At 46.1% G+C, this 24,794-nt stretch overlaps 1 protein-coding gene across 3 annotated transcripts in view; it reads right to left on the bottom strand.

Moving 5' to 3' along the window:
- The window catches only part of LOC133221314 (uncharacterized), a 43,990-nt gene extending 23,297 nt beyond the window's left edge, over positions 1-20,693 (bottom strand). The window contains exon 1 of one of the 3 annotated variants that reach the window (XM_061370097.1): positions 20,583-20,693. The gene's annotated coding sequence lies outside the window, so the exon portion shown is untranslated. Of the gene's footprint in view, positions 1-9,886; positions 10,164-20,582 lie in introns of those variants that run through there. The other 2 variants (XM_061370099.1, XM_061370098.1) reach the window with 2 other exon arrangements.
- Positions 20,694-24,794: the final 4,101 nt, after the last annotated feature.

Raw genomic sequence — 24,794 nt, 5'->3', positions numbered from 1 at the left:
TGGCTCCATGCATTGGTTTTCACAACAAGGTAGTATGAACCCTGACTCTCACCTCACTAGTGGGGAAAGAAAATCCCCCAGCCTAACTCTGTTCATCGTAGTTCATTTACTTTGTGCTGGAACCTAGTCCAGCACCTCCCAAAGCCAATGGAAGGTGAATGAGCAGAGTCCTTCCAAGACAGGAACTTACACCTCATTGATGAGCTCAGAAAGAGGCCTGGGGGAAGAAGGAGGTGTTCAGGAGAGTGAGGGAGATAGATGATCTCATACAGCATCTTGTTTGGTCACATCCCAAAGCTATCAGGCAGCTTTAGCATATTGCTGCAGAGGCAGGTTTGGTGTGAGGAAATGCGGACGGCTTTAGCTTCAGCAGTTCTGGCCAGGGTGTGGATAGCCATGGGCAGTCACACTTCCCGTTCCTCTGTGTGTGGAGGTACTTAGCAATGCTTCGGCAGAAAACCTGGGAAGACTGTATCTGTCAGCTGCCTCAGCTGGCCAGGCTTTGCTTGCATCAGCCCCAGGAACATCACAAGCTTTTCTCTACCTGCTAGGGGGATTTATTTTGGGGTTTGCAGATTTTCAACTCCTCAGTGCCCAGCTCCTCTCACAGGCCACTCTAAACGCCCCCCTCCTTTTCAGATGCTGATGCTTTTCAGCTGATTAAACTGTGGGCCAGACCATGAGCTATATACTGTAGATCAGGATAGCTTGTCAGTGCTAATTTACATCCACTGAAAATTTCCATTCCTTCACCATTTAGCAGAATTATGTGACATGTCTTTTATCTCTCCTCACAGTTTAGCCTGCTGTTCCCCTTTCCTGGCCCCCGAGCCTCCTGCTTTGCTTTGAACTCCCTATAGGTTTGCAGGATAAGTTCCTTATTTGCAATGTAAAGTGTCTCTCAGTGCCACAGCCCCGTGCAAACAAACCCAAGAGGGGCACATTTATCCTTACTTGTGCAGCAAATCCAGCCCTATCTTTTCCTGGCAGCAGTTCCCTACAGCAAACGCTGCACAGAACTTGCTAAGGGAAGAAATATGTCCCTTGCTGCCACTATGCAATGCATGACCTCTCTGGGGAGATGTAGCGGAGGGAGAATGAGAGGGCTGATCCCACAGAGACCCCGAGCTCCTGCCTTTCTCCTTGAAACTGATGGCAATGGCTCACCACCCATGTAGACTTTGACTTCAATAGGCAGGATACCATTAATGAATTCTTGTTGCTATGGTGATATTGATGGATAGTCCCTGAGGTTGGTGGGAATCCAGGGAAAGATAGCAAAAAGAAAAGTGGGTCAGAAAAATCCTGCAGGAAAATGTGAGTTTGCACAAAGGGTCAGTTGTGTGACATCCCGGACAAATCCAGTGGCACTTCTCACGTCCTGACTCACCCTCCTTTCACAGCAACACAGTGTTGTTCTGAGGCAGTGCAGCACCCTGCTCACTGCAGGGCTCTGATGCAGAGGCACTCTGCTGCAAGTGCATTTCATTACCAGGCGGTATTTTTGCAGCTTCACTCTGGCAATTCCTTCCACACAGAGCAGCAATCTTGGCTCCAGTGAAATCACTTGGACCTATGCCAGCTGGCACAGAGCCAGGATTTCCCCAGTTCTCAGGATGCCTTATCACAAGTGACAATTTCATTCAGCTGATATGATAGCCACTGGGATCCCTTGCCTCTCCAGAGCTGCTTCAAGCATGGAAAGGCCGCTGTTGCGCAGAGGTTTTTGCTCTGCTTTCCTGAGGCTCAGCACTGTGCACTCTTCAAAGGTGCCATTGTGGGCTCCTTCACAGCTGCCTACTCTGCAATATGCTCTTTACAGTAACCTTCTACCCTTCATCCCAGCTGAACAACCCCTGGCAAGGACAGGCTGCACTCCAGTCACAACTGGGTCCTCTCACCTTGCCCAAGTGTTCTAGGGAGCTGGGGCACAGGAACCATCTTCCTAAAACACCAGTTCTCTCTTCGGCCTTGCTTTCTCTGGGAAAAGCATTCCTAATTCAGGATGGTGACATACTAATTAAATGCTGAAGTCCCAGTGTAACACCTTCTTCCCCTGCAAATCTTATCTAAGACCACCAAGGGGTGTACAAATTGCAAGATGCTTGGGGGGGGGGGGGGGGCAGATTTTAGTATGATTAGTAAGTTTTTGCTTTCTGTCCTAGCAAAGGCTGTTACCTTTTCTACTGTGTTTAATGCCTAGGAGTTGTCCTACACACATATAAACTCACTAGAGAACTTTTGACTCTAAACAATGATGCTGCTCCCAGCATGTACCACTGCATCACCTGATGGGCACTCTTACTCCAGAAAGTTGTGACTGGTTTGAATCTGTTATTACAGAAGCATATCCACAGGGAAATAGTATCTACAGCAGTATCATTACACAGTTAGTTTTCCCAGTAAATGCCCCAGTGTAGATCAGATTCAACTGATGTGTCAGCTTTTCCATCTATTTGTGTGTTCAGATCCTTCGCCTCCATGTGAACTGAGGACCTAGAGGCAAAACTAACCTGCTCCTCTCTTTTGCATCTTTTGATAAATGTAGCTTTAATGGAGTCTGAAAGCACTTTACATCAGGAACAGATCCCAGGAGCAAAAATCAGTTAGTTTCCCTACATTACATGTAGCTGTTCATCAAATTTATTGGGCAAGCTTCCTAAGCACGTCGAGGCTGGACCAGCACTGTCAGAGGCTCTCTCCTGCATAGCAACCCTTTGATCAGACTGTCAGCATCATTTATTTGCTTGTATCTCATATTCTTGAAGGCTCCAGTAAATTATTTTTCCCAGCTGACTATCAGAGGCAAAGACAGCTCTTTCAAGTTGGATTTGCACCTCTTCCCTTCCCCTCCATTTCAATTAGCTATGGAAATGATTTGGGTTTATTGACGGATTTTTGGCTTGTTTAGGTTTTTGGGTTTTGTTTGTTTGTTTTCCCAGCTCCTTTTGCCAGTCTCTATTAGAAACTTGAGGAACACCAATGGCTGCAGAAGACTCCACTCGGTGTCTTCCCTGTACGAAATGTAGTTTGCAATTAGCACATCTAATTGCTCTGCTTGACCTGATGCTGGCCAGGAACTGCTGCAGCATCCTGCCTTTTCTCAGCTGGGAGCAAGGGGATGTGAGTGCTATGGGTGGATGAAAGGAGGTGTCACCACAAACAGTTGAGGACAGACAGGGGCAGGAATTGGTTTATAGCACTGGGAGAAAGAGGTGGCCATAGCAACAAAATAGGATCTCTGCTGTGGGAAGCTGTTGTTCTACTGTGTATGCAGCTTTTTTTTTTCCCTACTAATGATGCTGACTGCAGAGACATGGCGGGTGGGGAACTCCCCAGAGCAGCTCAGGGCTAAGCAGAAGTGGACAGTTTGGACAGGGCTAAAGCTCTGGGATCCTCCACTTGGAGACACTAGCGTAAATGCCTTCAGGCACAAACCCCAGCACACTGGGAAGAGCACATATTCCAGAGGGCAACTTTCCAAGCATGGTCTGCCCTAAACAGCTGGTCATCAAAGGTTTCTCAGATCCCTCATATCAGTATATTTAATAGTACCAGATGCATTCAAGATAGGAGAATCTCTCTGGGCTGTCTTTGACACCAGCTGGACATCTATGATTAACTGCCAGGTGATCCCACAGGAATGCAATTTGGAGAGATGAGACTGGAGGCAAGACAGATCCCTGAGATTTCTCACCACACATAAACCTGGCCTCACCTGCCCCCACATGCATCACGTCATGTGTGCTTTACTGACAACGTTTTAAAAGTCACCATTCAAAAACATATTCTAAGACTGATTAATACTGATTCATATGCTACAGCAAAGACAAAATCACTCTATAGATATGACTTGGTAATATAAATCAAAGAAGAGGAAATAATGTCTAGGCAGACACCCAGTCACTCATGGGAAACATGTGAATTCTTTGTAAACACCTTTTTAAAGCAGTACTCTGAGAAGACATGGTGGGGATGCTGCTGCCAATGTGATGGTAAGAGTCTCATGCAACACAGCATCTCAGAAAAGAATTTAACCTCAACTTCATAAATACCGCCCATCAAAAATTCCTGCATGTAACTCTAACACCTCAGAAAATTTCATTCCCATTTAAGAAAAGGAAGACAAAACAAGCTATGTGACCTTTCCCACCCCAGATCCTGTAGGTCATCATTACTTAAGACAACGGGGAGCCTGAAACGCTAAACATTAGTGTTGGCAAGTGAACAGATGGATGGATTGCTGCCAGCATAATCCATCTTCCCACTTGCCTCTGTAGGACTGAGTGACATTCAAAACTACTTCCCTATGCAAAGAGCAATACACGTGATGCAATGAGTAGGCTCTAAAATGGACTCATCAGCTGGCAGAACCACTGGCAAAATGCTTTATGGCTGCTATTTAATGTTGCAGGCAAGGCTGTAAACAAGAGGCATCAGGCTGTGACAGAAGTGGGGAATGTAGTGACCACAGTGGTTCTGCTGCAAGCCAGCCCCTGAGTAAGCTTTAAAAATCTGTCAGGGTGCTGTCATCTTCCCTTTGGGTACAAACGCTCTAAATCTAATTAACCTTTTAATCAAAGCAGACAAAATTGTGGTATTACCATCAAAGTGGATGCTCCATCTACAGTTTCATGAAAGATTTCCACCTCTGCTCACCTGGATTTATTTTTATTTTTTATTTTCCTGGGGTTCCACGAGTAAATTCCCCAAACACTGAAAAACAGAAAGGAGCAAAGTCCATTTTGTAACAGGTTTCTTAACATGGCCAGTTACTGTGCAGACATTAGCTTGCCCAATGCCAGATGGGACTCAGGTCAGAGCTTCCAACTCAAGCTCAGATACCTGTTGCCTGGTATTGCTCCTGCTCCCTGGTGGGCACAACAGGAGCTGTGACAAGCTGCACCAGTATGAATCATGTTACTCTCCCCAGTAGAGAGGGCATTGAAGCCAGCAGACTCCCACATAGCCCAGTGAAGACTTTGTGGTGCCCAGTGAGGATTCAAAAGCAAATAATTTCCTTCACTTACTAGCTATAGCAGACTGTTCAGTCAGCTATTAGACTGTAACATGACTCTTCTAAATTGACACAAATCATTCTAACGTGTACTTTTTGCCTATAGCACCCCAAAGAACAGAGATCCCTGACTGGTCTGCAGTATCACCCAGATCAGACTGTATGGTGTGGGGTTATTTTTTACAGTGGCTGAAGTCTTCAGGATTTTTTACATATGCTGGCAAGCATCAGTACTGTTGACAAAGTCAGCTGGTGCAGCCAAGTGCAGAAATAACCCTAATCAAGATCTGAACCTGGGACTTCAGGTGAACAAAGCTTCCTGACTAACCCATTGCAGCATCTGGCTTCACTGAACTTGCCTGTGTAATCTGAGCCAAAAAAAGGCACTGATTTCCATTTTCTATTGCCCACATGCCACCTCCAAGTATACTTGTATATTAGCATTTCTGCAACATTCAGTACAAAATCCATATGGCTCCTTTCAACAGACAGCAACAGCAAGAAGCAAAGAGAGTCTGGAGACGGAGCTTGTGAAGATTTCTTTCTAAGCACCATATAACATTCATTGCAAATGGGCGGTGATGGGAGAGTTGTTATAACCAGCTACAGATGGGCCATGAAGCTAAAATGGATTTCTTCTATATGAAGTGTCTGCTTGTGCTCCTGGAACAGATGCTGGATAGCAGAGTAGACCTGGCCTAGGCTGAGGAGTGTCAGAGCCTCTAAGTACCTTGATGAGCCTTATCTGGGACCTTCACCCTTGCTCCTGCCACCCACTGGCCTGGGACCTGCATTTAGGTCCTTGCTTGAGCTAGGCCATGTGTATACTGATTGCGACTTGCTCAATTTGACTTCTTGGGTGACATCAGAGCAGTGTTGGGACCATGGCTCTCTCTGAGGCTTGCTGGACTGTTGGCTGAACCAAGATACAGTAATGGGACCCACTCTGCTCACTCATTTGAGTGCAGTGGGACTGTACCCCTTGTCCAAGGTTGTCTCAAGTGCCCTGCTGCCTGGCTTCCACCTCATATATCTGGCTTCCTTTCCACATATATCCATTCCTGCTGCTTGACAAAGAGTCTTCTGACCCCATGAGTTTGGAAAGTATTACTTTCCCAGGTTAAACAGAAGAAATAAATGTTCACATGGAATAAGAGAGTAAGAAATCAAGAGTTTTTGAATGTCCCATGCAGTGACCACTGCCAGGAGACCTTCCAGGATGTAGGAGCAACTCAACTCAAGCCTGTCATAGGTGCCCTTCTGAATTCTGAATGGTGAACCACCCAGATGAGAGCCTTTGAATGATTTGCTTTAACAAATAAAGGAAAAAAATGTGTTTGCTGTCACTGCTTCCATCACAGAAAAGAAATACGCAGCCAATGAACTACTTCTGAATAATGCCTGCTTTAGCCATCAAGAATGCAAGACCATTAACACATCCACTGAAAGAGACAAAGGCTGCATGTCTGTAAGAGACTCCAGTCAGAATGGTAAGTCTGGAGTCTCATAGCACTGTTAACTCCCAATCTTATAGATGATGGATTCTTAACTCCAGAAACTGTTGTGTCCCTTGTGGGGACATGCTGTGTTAGACTTCATCTTGACAGATAGCAAGTAATTGATCACAGAATTAAAAACATAACTGGTTGCTTAGTTACCAGTGATCACTACACAGTTATATTTGCTGTGTGCAAACAGAGCTCAGTGCAAACCAATTATCCATCATTACAACTCTACAAATGTCAATTTCAGAGAGCTGAAAACAACTGTGAGCCATGTAATAAAGGAAATTTGAGTAGAAAAATACAAATTATAATTTGGAGCTTGGGTTGTATTTTGGAATTATTTTTTTTTTTCCACTAAATGGTCAAATAGCCTCAATCCTGTGCCTGAGGAAAGTAAATATATTGGCTTGAAAAAAAATAGGCTTCTTGTTTACTGGGAAAGTGAAAGCAAGCACGCTGTGTACTTAAACACTGTTAAAATAGAAAGTAGCAAAAAAAATACAATGACAAGCTAAGAATTGCACAAAACTGATATGGGAAAAAAGACATAGGGAGCATTAAAGAGCTTCAGGATTAATGATGGAATGAAGGAGCTGAAATACACTGGGTCCTAAAAGCAGCACAGTGTCATTCCAAAAAACGAAGTGAAACAACAGTAAGTAAGCTACCTCTGTGCCTTCTCAGCAATATCTGTCTTGGGAGCTCTGCAACAGAATCTGAGGTGACTCATATAATTTTTGTTTGTTTGTTTGAGTACCCAAACATGAGATAAGGGTGGCCTTAGATTTAAGTCAGTTTGGAAAATTTGGAAGAGCATTTCATAAGACCAGCACATACCTGTTGGGTGGGAACAGAAGCTAAACTAAAGCAGACAGCAGAAAGGTACGTTAATTCACATTGAAAATATTGAACCTCTAGAACAATTTTCTGGGGACTGAGATGATAAGTAGGGCTGACCTGGGCACAGGAAACAGCCCTGTGTCTGTATGAGGCAGACTAGAAGAGCCATCAGGTGCAATGGTTGTAGGGATCTGCAAATTCCCCTCCCACTCCTTGAAACACAGATTTATGGGTACTGATATTTAATATACTCTGAGGAGCCACACTCTTATTTCTCACAATTAGGGGCTATTCTTTCATGCTCCATCCCTGAAGATCAAATCATTAAGTCTCCCGTAACTATGACCTTCCTTTAGCAAGGTCTGTCTTTTATCCATCAAACAGCCTTGGAGTCAGATCTGTTGATAAGATGCTGTACTTGGATGCATTACCAGCGGCACATTCATGAGAGTACACACCACATAGATGCTGGCAGGTTAGATACTCATGGGCTATCCCCTACACTGAATTTATCACCATGGTTGTAAACAGTTTATGCTCAGCATTGCTGGTGTCCAGCCTCTATTTTCCTCATCAGTTCATCTTCAATCTTCTAAAATACAGTATAACAAAAGCAGTTACAGATTGCTGCCTTCCTTGCATGTGCTGAAAAGTGCAACTATGCTATATGTGATCATGTCCTCATGACAATTTAAGCTCTCTGAAGACAGGAATAGTCAGGGCTGGATGCAAGCCTCAGTAGGAAAGGGTCTGGGCTGAATGCTCTGCTTCTCTCCAGCAAATCTGTGTGTCTTGTGTACAGGAAGGATAAGGGCCATAAGCACTAAATGTTCTGCAAGACCTGGGCTGGAGAAATGCCCTGCCCTGCATTTTACAGAGGAGAGAAAGGAGGAAATTATGCAATGCAGCACAATAATGTAAGAATAAGTTCTATAGGGGACATACAGCATCTTTTTGCCTTTAACTCCATTATGAGATTGGTTCTTATTTGGGTGGGAGACCAGATGCAAAGAAAAGACTGAGCAATTTTGAGGCTGATAATGAACAAAAACAAGTACGTTCCTGCCTATTCAAGAGTTGTGCAGGAAGTGCTAATAGTGTTTCAGTCTAAGAAAATATTTTCTGTTGTTGAGTTTGAGCAGAAGTTGGTGGCAAAGATAGGTTGCAACAGCCACCAGAACAAGTTTGCATTTGCTGTTGGGAGCTATTGCACTGTGAAGAATATCAGCAGCCTGGACAGGATATATACAGTGTACCAAGGAATACTGCTTACATGTGTTAACAGTTGTGCATGGTAACATGTGTACATGCTGCATATAAGATTGATCCATGTGGATGCTTAGTAAATGAGATTGGTTCATAAACACCATAATCTGCCTCTGTGGGCTGCTGTGGTGTCCAGGCCATCTGTCTGAAAGGCTACAGTCTGCTCTGGAGGTCAGCATGTCACAGCTGAGTTCGTTTTTGTACATGCAAAGCCATCTTCCCTGTGTAAAGACAGGGCTTTGTGACCTCCCAAGAGATGAGAAGGAGTTCTGTTACCTCTTCTGCCCACTGTAGATCTACCTCAAATTAGCACTGCCTGCTACTAATCTCTTGTTAACTATCAAGGTCTTCAGATATGTAAGCCTGGACCAAATGAAAAAGGCCCGAGGAAATAACTGGCTTACCTCACCACATCTCAGCTTTCAGTACTGCAAAGAACACAGTGAAAAACTTGATTTATTAAAATTAATGAAGGAACTGGCTAGTGTTGAATAATTCATTGCATATCAGCTGCTGCTGAGGTAATAGGATCTCAGCAAGATCCTCTTTAGCACTGTACAGTGCCTAAAATCTTTAAATAAAATGAAGTCAAAGACTGGCTAGTTACACGATTGAAGGGCTTTCTCCATGTGAAGTGAGAGGCCCTGATTCCTGTCGCTGAGATCATCCAGCTGCCATCCACAAAAATCACTGAGGTCTCTCGAATGGAAGCCAGACAGCTAACATCACTGATTTTTGCCATGGCATAAACCATTCTGCCTCGGCCACCAACTTCTGCAGAATATAATGGCTCTTTTTTTCACAACTCTTACTGAAATAAACTTTAGATTTCAATATTTACCATAAATTAGGGATGCCTGAGGGTGTTGGCTTGCTTTCTGGTCATGCAAAGAAGTAGGCACTACCATCTGAGTATGCAGATCTTAAGGTGCAATCTCTGCTGTTGCTGAAGGCTTTTGTCAGTGCCATCAGAATCAAGTTACCCACAGCCTGGGCAGTGTCAGGGCTGGATTTTGGAAGCATGTCAGAAGCCCTGGAACAGAATCCCACTAACTAAATCTATTGCCACTTGGTGAAACAAGGGCTTTTCATCAACTGTGCTGAAGTCAGTGGTAAAACGCTTTAGAAAAGTGTAAAAGCGGCACTGTAATTAGATGGCTGCTACACCTCTTCCTCTGTGTCCTCCTGCAGAGGCAAGAGGAATTGTAGTTAATAAAGAGGAAAAACAGATTAATGCAATCAACACACTCCTGCCTACCAGCTGCTGGTATGAGGGGGGGTTGTCCCCTAATTCAATCATGAAACCCTCCACTGGCCACAGCCAAAGACCTTGCCTGAAGTCCATCAGTCTTTCCAGCTGGTGATGATGAGAACTGGCCCCATAGGCCAGCGCCGTGTCCAGTGATGGTCCTGTTCTCAGCTCCAACTCTGGTTTGCATTGCCTTCTTTTGTCCCCCACTGGCCACCTAGGAATTTCTGATGTGCTGATGGTACAGCACCTCTGGATCATATTAAGACAGTGAAACAAGACAGCCTTTGACTCAAGATCCTGATGCCTTGTTGACTGACTCAAGCCAGATTTTATTTCCAGATGCCATCCCTGCTTCATTCAGAGCAGATAATTTTGGCCAGGCCTTAGTATCTAAAGTATTTTGGTAGAAGTACTCTGATACAGGAAATTGACATCGTGAGACATTTGACCTGGCCCCAGGAGACTGCCAGTTTCCTCTCTTCTCCAAAAATACTGCTTCATTGATCACTAGGGAGTGTGTTTTAGAAGTTAAAGCCAACTCCCCTTGTATTGAAAGAAGTAGCACTGTCTCCTCTTGCTGTTTGTTAATAGCCTTTCTGCAGAAGGTCACAGGACATTGATTAAAGCTCCTGAACTTTTTGTGGATATAGGTTAAGATCATTTGTAAAAGCCACAAACGAATGTTGCAACTTCTCACCCTGAAGTGTTGAATGAAGCAAGTATGGTAACTCTCACAGCTACAGAGTAGAAAATGCTGTGAACAAGTTGTAACCTAGTAACCTCTGAGACTAATTTTTGGCCTCTGACTGCCTTAGGTCCTCCCAGACAAGACACTCACGATTGATACCTGTAAAAGGGGATAATAAAACTACTTTTCAGTATATGTGAAAACTAAACCCCTCCTGTCCTTGCAATCTTTAAGCACCAAGGAAAGCCAGGTAACATTTCCTATAACTGAAGTGTATTTGGAACTAACTCAACTCTGGAACCTGTATTCAAGTGCACCAGTTCCAAGTCACTGCCTGAGCACAAGCTGGCATACCTCTAGCTACCTCAAAGGACACAGGTGCCTTCCCCTCTGAAGCTGTAAGGAGATTATGCAGGTACGTGGGCAAGGACAGGACTGTGGTATCAAAGGACCGGTCCATGAAGCATACATACATCTCTTCGCACACCACTGGGTTAACTGGGTGTGGTTGTGCCTTTGGAGCTGCTTTTGGCCTTTCACTGTTGTTCTTTTCTCCTTTTCCTTCTTTCTCTCTCTCCCCTTTTTTGTATTTTTAAACAGTCATCTGTTACTTTCTGGAAAGGGCACCTGACTACTGATGATGTACCATCACTCTGGGAGCTGCTTTGGGAGGCACAGTGCCCTTCTGACTTGCCAGACAGCAGCGGTTGCTATGTGGCTTCCTTTGCTTTGTTCCTTCAGGAGATCATTTGGTATTTACAGCATTTTCCCTAAGCAAGGCATCATCCCTGAGATATGCTCATGTGAGAGTGCTTTAGGGAATCCCAGCTGGGAGGTGAGAGATTTTATCATTTAACAAAGAAAATAAAAACCACAACCAAACCCAACCCCTAAAACAGAATACCACACACACACACACACACAAAAGGGCAAAAAAGCACACCAAACACCAAAAAAAAAAAAACACCAAACCCAACCAACAAAAAAACCCCCACCACAACGATATCCTGGAAGAGATGCTGTTTCCTTCCAAATGATTCTGTGAGATAGGGGCGCAAGAGTTTTACCAGTTCAAATACAATCCCTTTTTTTTTCAGGGATATATTAAAAGTCCATTTCAGTGCAAACCACTTTGGAGAAGGGTGGAGGCTGGAAGCCTATTCAAATATCACCCGGTTTCCACTTTCCCAGCACAAATAGTGAAATAAGTTAGAGAAGGGCACAAAGCAGCCTAGTGCTTATTTCAGTCAGAAAGGAAGGCAAACAGTTTAAAACAAGAATATCACAATTTAGATGCTTCTGTTATGTTTGTTTGTTGGGTTGTGGGTTTTTTAACCTAAAAGATAGAAAATGGATGTAATTTGCCGGCTAGGACTTTGGAGACACTGATGTGGCTGGGACCATGAAACAGTCTTAAGTTGCTGGAGGAGACACATTTGTTTCTCTGGGATACAACAGTAAGGGAACAAAAGGGCTCTTGTCCCAGTTGTGCCCTCAGTGGTGTGCTGAAGGCACACTGGGTGCCACTGCACATGAGCCCAGCTAAGTGTGAAACTTGGCTTAGTCTAGGCAGGGAGAGGGAAAAACCCCAACAGTTAAATGGTTTTTTATTTTCTCTGAGGATATGGTGGAACTAAGCCAAAGTGTGTATTTGTACTGCTTCGCCTAAGGCAGCATAAGCACCTTCTCTGGTGAATCACTAGGTCCTCAGAGCTTTTGCTCCTCATAACTCAATGCCAAGTATCCTGGGGAAATGTTGCTGGGTACTAGGGCACTGTGACACTCTTGGGCTACTGCAGGATGTGTTTCTGTGGCTGAGGGTCTGCAGGACTCTGCCGCAAGCTCCCCGGGATGATGACATTTGGGTTCTAATCTGAAGTCTCTGTCTTCACTGTGCCCCAGTTTACCTCAGTTTTTCTGCCTAGTGCTATTTTCTTATCTTCCAAAGAGCATTTTCCTAATCTCTTGCCCAGTATCTCTCAGGAAGCTGGTGACAGTGGTTCCTCACTGTTCAAGGGCCAGCGTGAGTGGGATGCTGGCAGGCAGGTGCACAGGATAGCTTTGGAGATGAAGGAAGACAGAGATGGACAGAAGATTGCTGCCACCATGAAGCTATGGACAAGTCACACATGGTAAGGTTTGGAAACAAAAAATTCTGCAGGATGGAGATAAGGGGGGCAGGGGCAAACCCACTCAGATGAATGTGAGGTTTCCTTGCACCTACATCCAGTAGATAAAAACCTAGCTCAACTGTTTTGATGCTAATTGCCTGGCTGCTTTAATTGGATATAGGCTTCTAAGTCCTAAAGATAGCTGTGTGACAGGACAAACTGGTATTTACCTCTTTTCTCCTATTTATCTCTTATCTTTGCTTGCCCAGTACTGTACAGTCAGTACATACATTTCCATACGTAAGAATTGTCCACACAGCTGATGGATTTTATTGCAAGAATATTTTACATCTGAAGTTACTGTTCAGGTTCTGATTTGAGGCAAAGCTATCCTAGCCTGAGTTCAGTTTCTGCTCCAGGAAATGCCTCCAAGGCACTGATAACCATCATCAGCAACCAGATAATGACATCTGAGCTGCAGGGCTACTCATTGCCAGTCCAATAACTACACTTGGATACCCGACAGCCTCTGACAATATGACACTTGCATCACTCATGCAGTGCAGTGTCCCTCTGGACTTGCTGAGGTGGCCTCCTGCTGTAGCAACACACAAAGCAAGAGTATTGGTTTGCAGTGTTTTGAGCTGGGAGGTTATGAGAATGGCTGAGGACAAAGTAGCTTTCCAAGATAGGTCTTGGCACACCAGGCTTCCTGATGCAATCCATGCAAAGGGACTGGCATACAGACAGATGCAGAGCTACTGTCTTCAGTTTTCTCCTCCCTTTCTCCTTGCTGTTCAAGATGACACAGAATAGGAACGCCATGGGGTACAAAAACCACCCCCACTGCTTCTGAGCACCACACTGTCCAATGAGTTAGGTTTAGGTGGAGCACCAGGTTTGCAGGCAGGCCTAGCAAACCACCAGAAGTCAGGAGCAGAATGCTGTGTGGTGCAGAGCCAGCATGTGGTTCCAGGCTAAGGCTGGCTGTGCACTTGCACCAATATACTGACATGCCAACCTGGCTCCACTGGTGTGCCTCTGAGCCTGTGGAGCAAATTCCTGCTAATGTGGCTGCACCTTGCAGTCACCCCTGTTACAACCAGAAAAACATTGTTTTAGCCTCCTTATCTCAGCCTCTGGTAGGGCTTTGTATTGAGAGAGCTCAAGTTCTGTCCCCCATTCCCATTACAGCTTCAATGATGTGAAAGCAGAGAGCTAGCAAGGGAAGCTAGTGAAATCACACTGAAATTAGGCACCTCTTCAAGCTGTTTACCACATCACGAGGCAGGATGAATCAATAACATACATTGAGCTGGGAAAATTAATCTGCATCCAGAGCATCATACCAAATTAAAAGGAAATAAAATCAGTACAATTCCACTGACTCTCATTACTATCACAGTGGAGAGTAATTAAAATCCATGGGCCAAATCCAATGCTGGAAGAGCTCTCCTCGAGCCAAATACTCTGTACAAGGGCACTGCTTTCTCCAGATGCTGCGTTGCAAACACCAGCAGGAATGGCAAATGAGCAGAGAGCATAGTGCAGGGTGGAAGGAACCCATTTAGGAGTCAGGGATTCTGTTTCTTGATCTTCCTCACCTCATGCTGCACACCTGCTGCTTTGGTGCTTGATGGGCTGTATCTCAAAAGCTCCAGGCATTTGTATGTGGGGCTACTACTCTGACTACAACTTCAGAAGCCAACATACAACTGCCAGTCATCAGTCTTGGCTAACACCCCCCTTTTGCCTCTTTCCTGTTCCACTGCCCCCTCCAAGCTCTCCTCTCATCTCTACTCCTCAGCACAGCCACCCCTGCTACACCCTCTCTTTTTTCCTACATAAACTCCTTTTCCCTACCAGAGAGGACCCTTTGCTATCCTGTTGCCTGATGAGGCCCTCAACCAATTTTTCTGTGCTTTCCTGGCTGTTTGCATGTGATCAGAAATAACTAAAGTACTGTGTAGACAAGCAATAACTATGTCCCTTGAGAATGTGTTTATACAGCAACCAGGTAAAACAGAACTTGGAATAAAGGGCAGAAGATCCTCCCTAAAAGACATGACTGGTTTTGGAGGCACTTTTGTTTAGCAGGCCTAGTTCTCATAGCCAGGAATGGATTGTCAGCTCTCACCATACCTGCTGGAAGGTGTTCTGAAACTCAAGTGGCAGATCAAACAACCTTAATCTTAAAAAGCTGATCAGCTCAGGGACTGCTTATCAGTAAGGAAGGCTTCCATGGCCCGCTCCTTCCTCTTTAAAAACCAGATTTTCTTTTTCTTACTTTTTTTCCCCTGTGACTTTGGCTGATGTTTGTTCTCAGCGATACGGAGATTTCAGAGAACTCAAGCTACTGATTTGTGAGATCTCCCCAACACAGGTATGACTTCAGCAAACCAATTTCCAAACTGAAGTACAGCCCTTAAACAAGGAAGAGGACTACCGCACTGGGGCTCACATTCAGGTAATCTTGTGTTGCAGAAACCTGAACACTCATTGTCCACAGAGACTACAGCTGTTGCAACAACTGCGGTAAAAAATAGGGCACATCAGAACAAAACAGTTAAGTACCGCACACCAGGACTCCTGAGGGAATGATCTCAGGTCTTCTTGTAATTGAGAAGTCTTCGATGAGTTCAGGCCTGAGGTTTTTTCAGGTTAAACTACCACAGCACGGATTAGCAGTGGAACTGTATTGATCTTTTATAAGAAGCAGTTACCTCCCTGGCTCTTGAAAGGCACTTTCTTGAAAGAGGTCTTTCAAGAGGAACCTCCTCTTGAAAGGGGTTGCTTCTGCCTACTCCTAAGAAGCAGGCTGGAAGGATCAGCTGCACTACCACGAATGGCAGGAGTACTTCAGCACAGAGCTGATCCCCAGGCACTGATGTCCTTTTAGTCCAGAGGGCTCAGCTTCAATCAAGTAGCATCACTGAAGGTGCTAATTCTGCTCCCATCAAACTTTGAATCACTGCTTTGCTCGTACACCTCTCTGAAGGGTGGATTTCTTGAGCAAGATGACTGAGATACAAACATGCTTAAGATGAGCAAGAACTCGATTAGATGGAATGGTAGGTGAATTGTCCTTGAGACAAGCTACAAAGCCAGAAGAGAAATCTGTCAACAGCAGCTCTAACTGGCTGTGACGCTAGAAACTAATGTCTGCCACTTCTGTGCTAGGTCTGAATGCAGCTGTCTCTCCTCAGTGTCTGAAAGTCTTCAATTCCCTTCTTCCTGGGGGAAGAACCTTGCATGAAAAGTTCAGCTGTGTGTACTCTGAGTCTTGTGAAACACTTGCTTGTGCTCAAACCCACTGTCATCTTTCAGTCACTAACTGGCTTCCTAAACATGCCTACAGAAACAGGCAGATCGCGGTGCTGCGAGCAAATGAGTTTTGACAGGACAGTGACAATACTGCTCCCAGATACTGAGGAACCTACAGGATAGGCTGCACAGTGTCTGGCTGGAGCAGCAGTATCTGGCTGCTTCTGCAAGCACTGACAAAGAACCAAAACTACAAACTCCCACCAGCATCTGCTGAAGATTCATATCCCAAAGGAAAAACGGATTTTTGCTTACATGTATCTAAGCATTGCAGCAGCCGAGAAGACAGGGCGTAGACACTCTTTCTAGCTAACACAAAGACATGCTTTTTCTTACAAGGAAATAATGTACTGCTGCTCCTTGACTTCCTGTCTCAGACAGGAGATGGAGAAGGATTTCAAAAGTTTCAGTTTCTTTAATTCATTCCTAGAAAGAACTATTTAAGACAGGTACCATTTAACTGCTGTTCAGGTTATTTCTCAAACATGAGGGAACTGTCTCAAACACAGGTTCCAAAAGGTCTGCAGAGAGCCCAGAGCTGTTCCAGGCCCTGAGTTGTTACATGGAAAAATGAGTATTAGGAGACAGTGGAGATTTTTTTTTTCTCTTTTTCCCCTTGTACTTCACCTTGAAGCAGCTGTTGGCAAAGCCAGAAAACTGCTCTGCCCCTCAGTGTATTCAATACAGCCTTGGCAAAGGGACTGCAGTCTGTCATCTCATTAATAAGGGAATTGCCTAATTCTCCAGCTATTCTTATTACCTCAGCCTGAGGGTCCCAGCTTTCCATAACTAATTCCTGAAACCACAGACTGTTCACTGTCCTTGAGCATCATGTAATTGATGGTGTCTGCTTTGGTGACACAGGTTTTCCCAGGGCTCCCTGAGCAAGGATGGCACTGTGGACACAGCTGCTGACCCCAGCACTCCTGTGCAGTTCCTGGAGCTATCACTCTTTGTGGCTGCAATTCACAGCAGAGTGTTTTGAAAATAACAAACGCTGCCTGGCACTCCGCAGTGGCAAAGGGCTGGCTGAGCAGCTCTGAAGCCTGGGCAGTGAGCTGGCAGCAGTAATGAAATCCGTCCCTGATGTGCGGGTAGACTCCACAACTCGTTAAAGTTGTAAAGTAGGTATGCTTTATTCAGTGCTGAGGCATCACTCACACATCATCCCTAGCAGCAGAGGAGATCCCTCACCCTGTGAAGGATCCAAAAGCTGTGGAGCCCACTCCCTCCTTTCACATCCTACCTGATCTACCTAGGGTCCCACAAAGCCTAGGGATCTGCAGTGCCTCCCAGCTGTCATTTAGTTTTCCTTCCATTGTCACATATGTTCTCAGCCTACCTTCCTTGTGCCCATGCACCCATTTTCTATTCTGTCATTATAATCCTGCCAGCCCTGTCCATTCTCCCAGGACTCAGAGCTGAAGCTGTTCCTATGCTGGAAGGGGATAATGGTAGCTGTAAGGGCTGCTGCGAACTGCAAAGCAGCTGGAAGCTGAGGCTGAGCTAATTATGAAGCAGGGACTGCGAAACTTGTGGAGATTCAGGCCAGAGGTGTACAGTTTATTCAGAGACAAACAGGCGCACCCTTTGAATGTCAGCAGGTGATGTGCGAGCTGGAAAGTCACGAAGCTGTGGACAGTTTTACAGTTCTGGCTTACAGAGTGCTGCATGTGATGCCTCCTCATCTCACAAACACCCACGACTGCTGCTACCAAGCTGCTCTGGACAAGGAGAACATGCTCACGCGCTGCAGTGGCAGCTAAGGAAATCTTAATGCTGATTTCAAGGCCTAGATTTCTGCAGAGTACAGGCAGGTAACAGCTTTTCTCAGAGGTCAAGAAGTAGCTACAGTAGCACAGGCTACTAATTCAGGATCATGGCAAGGTGGAAAAAAACCTAAGTTTTTCCTGTTTCTTTTGTGATACAGGTTGGGGTTTCCCCCCCCCTACAGCTTGCCTAAAAGGTGACTGCATCAACAATAAATAAAAACTGGATTGTGTCTTTCAGTAATGCATTTCTTCTTCATGGTTTAAAACTGGCCCATACAGAAGCAGCAGAATCACTTTGGAAGTCCATGGTTTTGTAATCAGAACCTCCTTTTCAATTAGTCATACTGTAAATACAATAATTCCATCAATACTATGGAACAGTCACGCTGCATTTGTACCAACATAAGTGAGTGCTAATGTGCCATAGAGCTAATCTGATATGACAGTAATTGGCTGATGCCCAGCCATGGAGGCCCTGGAGCTGTGCTTGCTCTCTCTTCTCTACAAGAGCTGTCCTCTGAAAGGAAACAAACTGTGTTGCCTGACAGCAGTGAACAATGCTCCTTGTAACTTCAGCATCAAGGTGGTTGGGGTTGGGGGAATGGTCTTTAAAATTGAATTTGATCTCCTACAAACTTTAATATTAAGAAAACAAGATTTCTAGAACACCATGTAAAAATAGATCAGGCTTGCAAGCACCAGTAGATATTAAACCCCAAAAAGCCTTAAAAGCATTCAATCTGCTCCTTTCCATCCCCCTGGAACTAGTGGGAGCTGTACATTATCACCTACTGTGCAGCAGGCTTCTCTGACACAGATGAAGTTTAAGAAGCTTAAAACTTTGTAAATGCTTTGAGCTACCATTATTGTTTGGTGCCGTGCTTTACAAGACAGCAAGGGCAGCAAAGCTCGAAATCTGAGGCTGCAGTTGGGACTCGACAGTTAAAGGCCTTAAAGATCAACATCAGCAATGCCAAAGGATGGGAACTAGATCTCAAACATAGCCCATCTCCTGTTTGGGCCATGAAAGCAAGTGGACAGACTCAAAACCAGGCTAGAACCAGGAGTCTTCAGAGTTACAGCCTCAATAGGAGCCGCTTATTTTGGTTTTGGAAAAATGCCTTTCAAAGAAAGTCTTAGTGAGGAGAGACCTTATCTCTTTTGTGATTAAGTCTGACAAAGAATTCATGGCAGATATGTAGGATTTCTGTATTTAGCTCATCAGCTCTGTGCACGCTTTGCTGTCTGTAAAATGCCTTGCCTAATGCACACTCATCCATGATGAAGCTCTTTGGTTCTACCCGAGTACAAAGCAAAGAACAATCAGAGACATGTTTTAATCAGAAACCATTCTTCTCAACAGTGTGGCACTGAAGGCACACACTTTTTTGCAATACGCAAGAGCAATATTTCGAAGTCCCAAAGCATACATGGCCTGTTCGTGCCCACAACAGCTCCTGGAGCAGCCAGTGAGAATTTTGTTAAAGCAGGTGGGGAAGAGCTCCCTATACAGAGGACTTACTTAGGATCTGTGAGATGATGACTTCAGTTCTAGATTTGACTTAAACCTTCCTACGACTCTGATCTGCTCCTCCATCTGTAAAATGGGCTCCCAGTCTTAATTGATGTCTGTGTAGCACTTTGACAGCCATGAAAGAAAGAAACCATTACCAAGGCCCCAGGCCTTACCAGAATGCCAACAAATGATGGAGAGTTGTTTATGATACTTTTCAGTAACACAATGACTGAGAAATAAGGGAAGACAAAAGTGTAGATGTACCCAGTGCTGCTTTGCTGCAGCGTAAGTATAATGGCAGGAACAGATTTTATAGATTTCCCTCCAGGGAATTCTATCACAGCTACTATTTTCAATTATGCAGTAAAACTTGTGCCTCTATGGATTCAAACAGATGTCCTTGATAATAGCTCAGGTACGAAAACCTATTACAAATTTGGGAAAATGCATCCTGGAGTTGAAAACGTTATGAATCACATGGAAACGAACTGAGAAATGACTCACTTGCACCCTGCAGGTTTAAAGAGCTAGGTGCTGCTCAGCTACCCCTTGCAACAATTAAACTCAGCCTAATATCGTACCAGCACACAATAGCCCACCTTGCACGGCACAAAAGCCCTATGGCTTCTAAAAGGCTCTAACACACCAATTTGCAAAGTTGCCCCTGCGGCTGCTGTTCTAGGACCCGGAGAGAAAACGCCGGGGCGTTCCTCCGGAGCACTGCGCACTGAGGGCAGCAGCCAACGACTCGCCCCCAGCAGAGCAGAGGGCTTCAGGCCGCTCTTCTGCAACAGCAGGAGCCATGGCCGAGCGCTGGGAGTGAGGAGCCAGCGAAAGCAGGGAGCGGGGGGGCCATGCGGGACCCCGGCAGCAAGCAGGTGTCAGCGTGGAAGGGTTTGGATAACGTGTGCGCCTGTCGCCGCTCCCGCAGCGCTCCCCGGGCTGGGAGCAGAGCTAGCCGTTGTACCCGAGGCAGGCAGAGGGACCTGGGCAACGGCACCCAACGGACAAATAAATACATAAAAGGCTGAGCCCGGCTGCGCCGCGGAGGGGAGCAGGAGCCGGGCAGAGGCACGGGGGTCAGCGCCAGCCCCGCAGCCCTCCGCGGCACGCAGCCATTTGCCTTTGTTGCAGCCCCGCGCCCAAAAGGTGAGGCGCCGGACCGGGGCTGAGGCTGCACCCCGCGCGCCGGGTCGCTCTTCCCTGAGGAGAACTGCCCTCGCGGCGCGGCGGAGGGGGACGTGCGGCAGCAGGAGCCGCCGCCGAGAGGGACCCGCCCGCACCTGCCTACCTGCGGAGCCCGTCCGGGACGCGCCGCCTTCCGCCTTTGTTGTGCATGCCCCGGCAGCGCCGAGCCGCCGGCCCGCCGCCGCCCGCCCCCTCTTGCGCCCGCCGCGCCGCGCCGCGCCGCAGACAGGCCCCGGCTTAGCCCGTCACCACGGCAACGGCGGGCGCGCGGCGGTGGCGCTTGCGGCGCGGGTGGGGTAACGGCCGCTCCGCAACGGCCGCGGGGCCCCGCCCGCCGCGCGCCCCCGGAGGGGAGTGCGGTGCTGTGAGGGCAGCAGGGCTGGTGTCCGCCCCGGGCCTGCGCCCCTCCTTGCCGAGTGTGCCTGGGGTTTCCCAGCCTGGCTTGGGTTATCTCTCGGCTTCCCCTTACCGTGCTTGGCATCCCTCATTTTCCATATTCGGTAGCTTTCCCTGAGGCTGAGCACCTCGAAGTCCCTAGTACCTGGTCACAGACTGCATGTTCTTTCTTCCTACAGCAGACATGGCTCTGGTGACTTTGGTGGCTACCTTCCTGTCACAGGTTTTACACAGAACGGGCAGTTTCACTGAAACCAGTGGAGCTGCTCAGAGAATAAAGCCAAGGCAGTGGTAATGCCTCCGTTTTCCCCTGCTCCTGAGCGTGGAAATGAGTTGTATCCTGCATTCGAAGGTCTTTAATTTGTTATTCATTTTAGGAGCAGCAGTGCCAATTTGGATGCCTCTTCCATTTCAGACAGTAAGGACTTGGCAAACTCCATGGTTGCTTTGATGGTTTCTAGGATTAAGTGTTGCAGTTCACTGGCTCTATCATGTAATGATGGATTGAGCTGCGACTTATTATCTATCTTGTGTGTTCACCTTGCTCTGAACAGGCAGGTTCTAGATTGGTGAGACATGTTAAATGAAGTTTCCCAGATAAGATTTGCTCCCTTTCATGGGTTTTATTAAGGAGGTAAAGAGATTGCTTCTATTTGAGGACATAATTAAAAACAGAAGAACTAAATTCTGCAGAGAAAAACTGAATTCAGAAAGAAAGAAACAGCATTGCAACCCTAAGCTTTTTCTATGTGTCCAGCATCTGATAATACAAATGTTTTCTTTCTGGGGCCTGTCAAACTCCCATTTCACCTTTGTAGAAAGGGATTTCAGTGGCTCTGGGCTCACACAACATCCTCCACTGAGGCTCTTAAATTACAAAGGCACCACACAAAGCCTCCTCAGTAAGCCTCATCTGAGAGAGGAAAGGACAGAGGCAGAGATAGAATGTGCTCAGTGTCACAGAGGAGTCCTCCAGCAGCTGGAAAGAATTGCCAGGGCTGTGGTATGCTGACAGCAGTTCTGGACGTTGCATCCTGTCCTTGGAAGGCAGTGGGAGCATCTCCATCCCTGCCTTCAGGGAGGGCAGGGGGGAATGGCCAGGGGGCACCCATGCTTTAATTGCTCTTGGTAAATTTAGGCCCTTATATCATCTGTTTAGTAAACAATCTCTTTATTAACAAGTTTTTCACTGTGCACAAGGATGCCCGGAGGATGACCCAGCGTTACTGGCAACAAAGAACCTTGAGACCTATTGCAATAATCTTTGCAGCGCCCTTTACAAAGAACTGCCTCCTTTTGTGATGCATGCTTATAGTAGCCCCAGTTTCACTTGTAGAAAGCTTTAATTTCTCCTTGTACTTGATGTATGTGATAATCTGTGGTGGAGAGCAGATGTCAGTGCCAGTTTCTGCTTCCATGGAAATCAGCAGTAAAAGACTGGGAGAGGAGCAGTGAAACAGCATCGGAGCTATCTCCTGTCAGCAGATAGGACAGCTCAGAGCTCCTGTTACAGCCAGGAGACGCCCTTGGACTTAGCAGCATAGTCTCAAGCGCATGCCTGTGTCTCTACTGGAGATGAGCATCCTGTTTGCAGAGTCCAGTTACAGTTAAAGCTGAGGAAAAAAAAAAAAAAAGTATCTGCCTGCATAAACAGGAATTTTCCTCCATTGCAGGAGCCAGCAGGGCACACTGCTTTTTCTCCAGCTCCAGAAGGGCAGAGTGATTTTTTTATTGTTCCTTTGCTGCCTTTTTCCTGCTCCATGACTCCGGTGGCACCTTCAGCAGAAGAACAGTCATTGTCCCTTCTTTTTTTATCCATATCCATCAGAGCGTTTTGTTTTTCAGATTGTTTGCTGCTGCTGAAGCTGCAGCAACAACGCTCCCATATAGCTTTACTTAAGAGAGGGAAGAAACAAAACCACATGACAAATTGGTCCAATTTATCAGAGCAAAAGAAACCTGCAATTCAGCTAAATCGCCCCCACAGGCCAGCTTAGATGACATCAATATTTAATGACCTGAGCTTCATGGCCTTCATAGCTCCGGCTTCACTGCTGCCCCTTCTCATGTCACAGCATGCCCCCCACATTTGTCACTCCACCAGCAACAGTGGCAGAGCCCAGACCTGTGTTGCGTGTTTGTGCCTGAGTAACAGTTCCCAGCTTTCTGGGTGTGCTTGTGATCTATGGCAAGCAGACAGGTGGGAGCAGGGCTGGACCCATCTTAGCTCTGGGCCTCTCCTGCAGTCTTTTTTTGCATGATTGTGTGACCCAGATGGGACTGCTCACCTGGTAGTGGGCTGAAGGTGGCTTCTGTTTAGCTGTATACATCTGTTCTCATTATTCAGGCAGGGGTATTTTATCCCAAAAAGGAGTTGCAGTGAAATAAATTGCCAGCAGGAAGACCCCAAAGGAGAATGAGCCAAGCTGTGCCAAATCTTGTTCACCTGTGAGAGAAGTGGGACAGCAGATTTGCTCAGGGACCTCTTTTGCTTGGCCCAGGCTCCAAGTTGGCTAGAGTAACTAGCATCTGAGAGCATTTTCCAGCTCTGCCCTGGCATGCTGCAGTGACTCCTTTCTGTCTTGCTTTGCCTGAGACAGTAACAGGAGCAAGTGACAGGTTATAAAATTATATATGGCTAAGGCATGTTCCCTCATGGCTTTCTTACCTCAGTTTCCATGGTCTGCAAAATGAAGATCACAGAACCATAGGCTGGTTTGGGTTGGAAGGGACCTTAAAGACCACCTAGTTCCAAACCCCGTGCCATGGGGCAGGGACACCTTCCACCAGACAAGGTTGCTACAAGCCCTGTCCATCCTAGCCTTGAGCATTGTCAAGGACAGGGCAGCCACAGCTTCTCCAGGCAACCTGTGACAGTGGCTCACCACCCTCACAGTAAACAATTTCCTTCTACTATCTAATCTAAATCACCCCTCTTCCAGTTTAAATGACTGAGATCTCCTGGTGACGTGCACAATATAAGAAGAGGCATTTTTATTTACTATGGCAGCTGCAAAATTTGTGCTGCTGGGCTGGTAATAAACAACCCAGCAACCTGAATTCCTCCAGCAAGACTGCACCTTTCACCAGGCTCCATGTTCACTTAAAAACACCCATTATCAAATGAATTGCATATTCCAAAGGGGAAGTTCATTATCCACTCCAATGGCAGTGAGTGGCAGAGACCATTACAATAAATGACTTTTCAGCAAGATGGCTCTATAATTCACTTGGTATTTAACAGTGGCCAGGGGTCTCACCTCTTTATATAAAATACATTTAGCGAAGCACGTCTGTCAACATCCTCCTGTGCTAAAGAGCTGTTATAATGAGGGTGGTTAGGAACAAACATATCAGGAGAGGTTGCTCTCAAAATAGTTTGGTTTGATGGCTGCTCAGCACAGGGCACTACGAGGGGACACGCAGCGGACTCATGTATTTGCAAGGTAACAGCCAGCTTGCTGCAGCTCATCCAGAGATGTTGGGCTTTTTCCAGTGCCAGAGCTGGGCAGCTTCCATCCAACCCTGGAGCACTTGGGGACTGCCCCTCGCCCCTCCACTCTCATGGTTGTAGAGCTTGTTATGGGCATGGATGAAAACTAATAGCAGGACTGTGCAGAGCAGCATGTGACTTCACAGGCACGTGCGAGTATCCTGGCACGTACTTAATGGCTTGTTCCAGGAGTCACCTCCCCAAGAAAGGAACTGAGAGCCAATTTGGTGCCTTCCAAATCACAGCTCTATTAAAAAAAATTAACAAGAGCACAGCTCTTCCTCTTGGCAGCTGTCCAGTTATTAATTTCAATTTATCAGATGCATCTAAATGTGCTTGGGCTTCTGCCTGCTAGTTCTATTTATTTGTTTTCCATTCTTTTCTGCTAAAATTAAAACTCAAAACCTTCTAGAGAGAGTGGAAAAC

This window comes from Neopsephotus bourkii, unplaced genomic scaffold (assembly GCF_033783945.1).
Source record: "Neopsephotus bourkii isolate Nb327-2 ecotype Australia unplaced genomic scaffold, CSIRO-AGI_Nbou_v1 NB_1526, whole genome shotgun sequence".
NCBI lineage: Eukaryota > Metazoa > Chordata > Aves > Psittaciformes > Psittacidae > Neopsephotus > Neopsephotus bourkii.
This window is presented reverse-complemented; position numbering and strand designations above follow the sequence as displayed.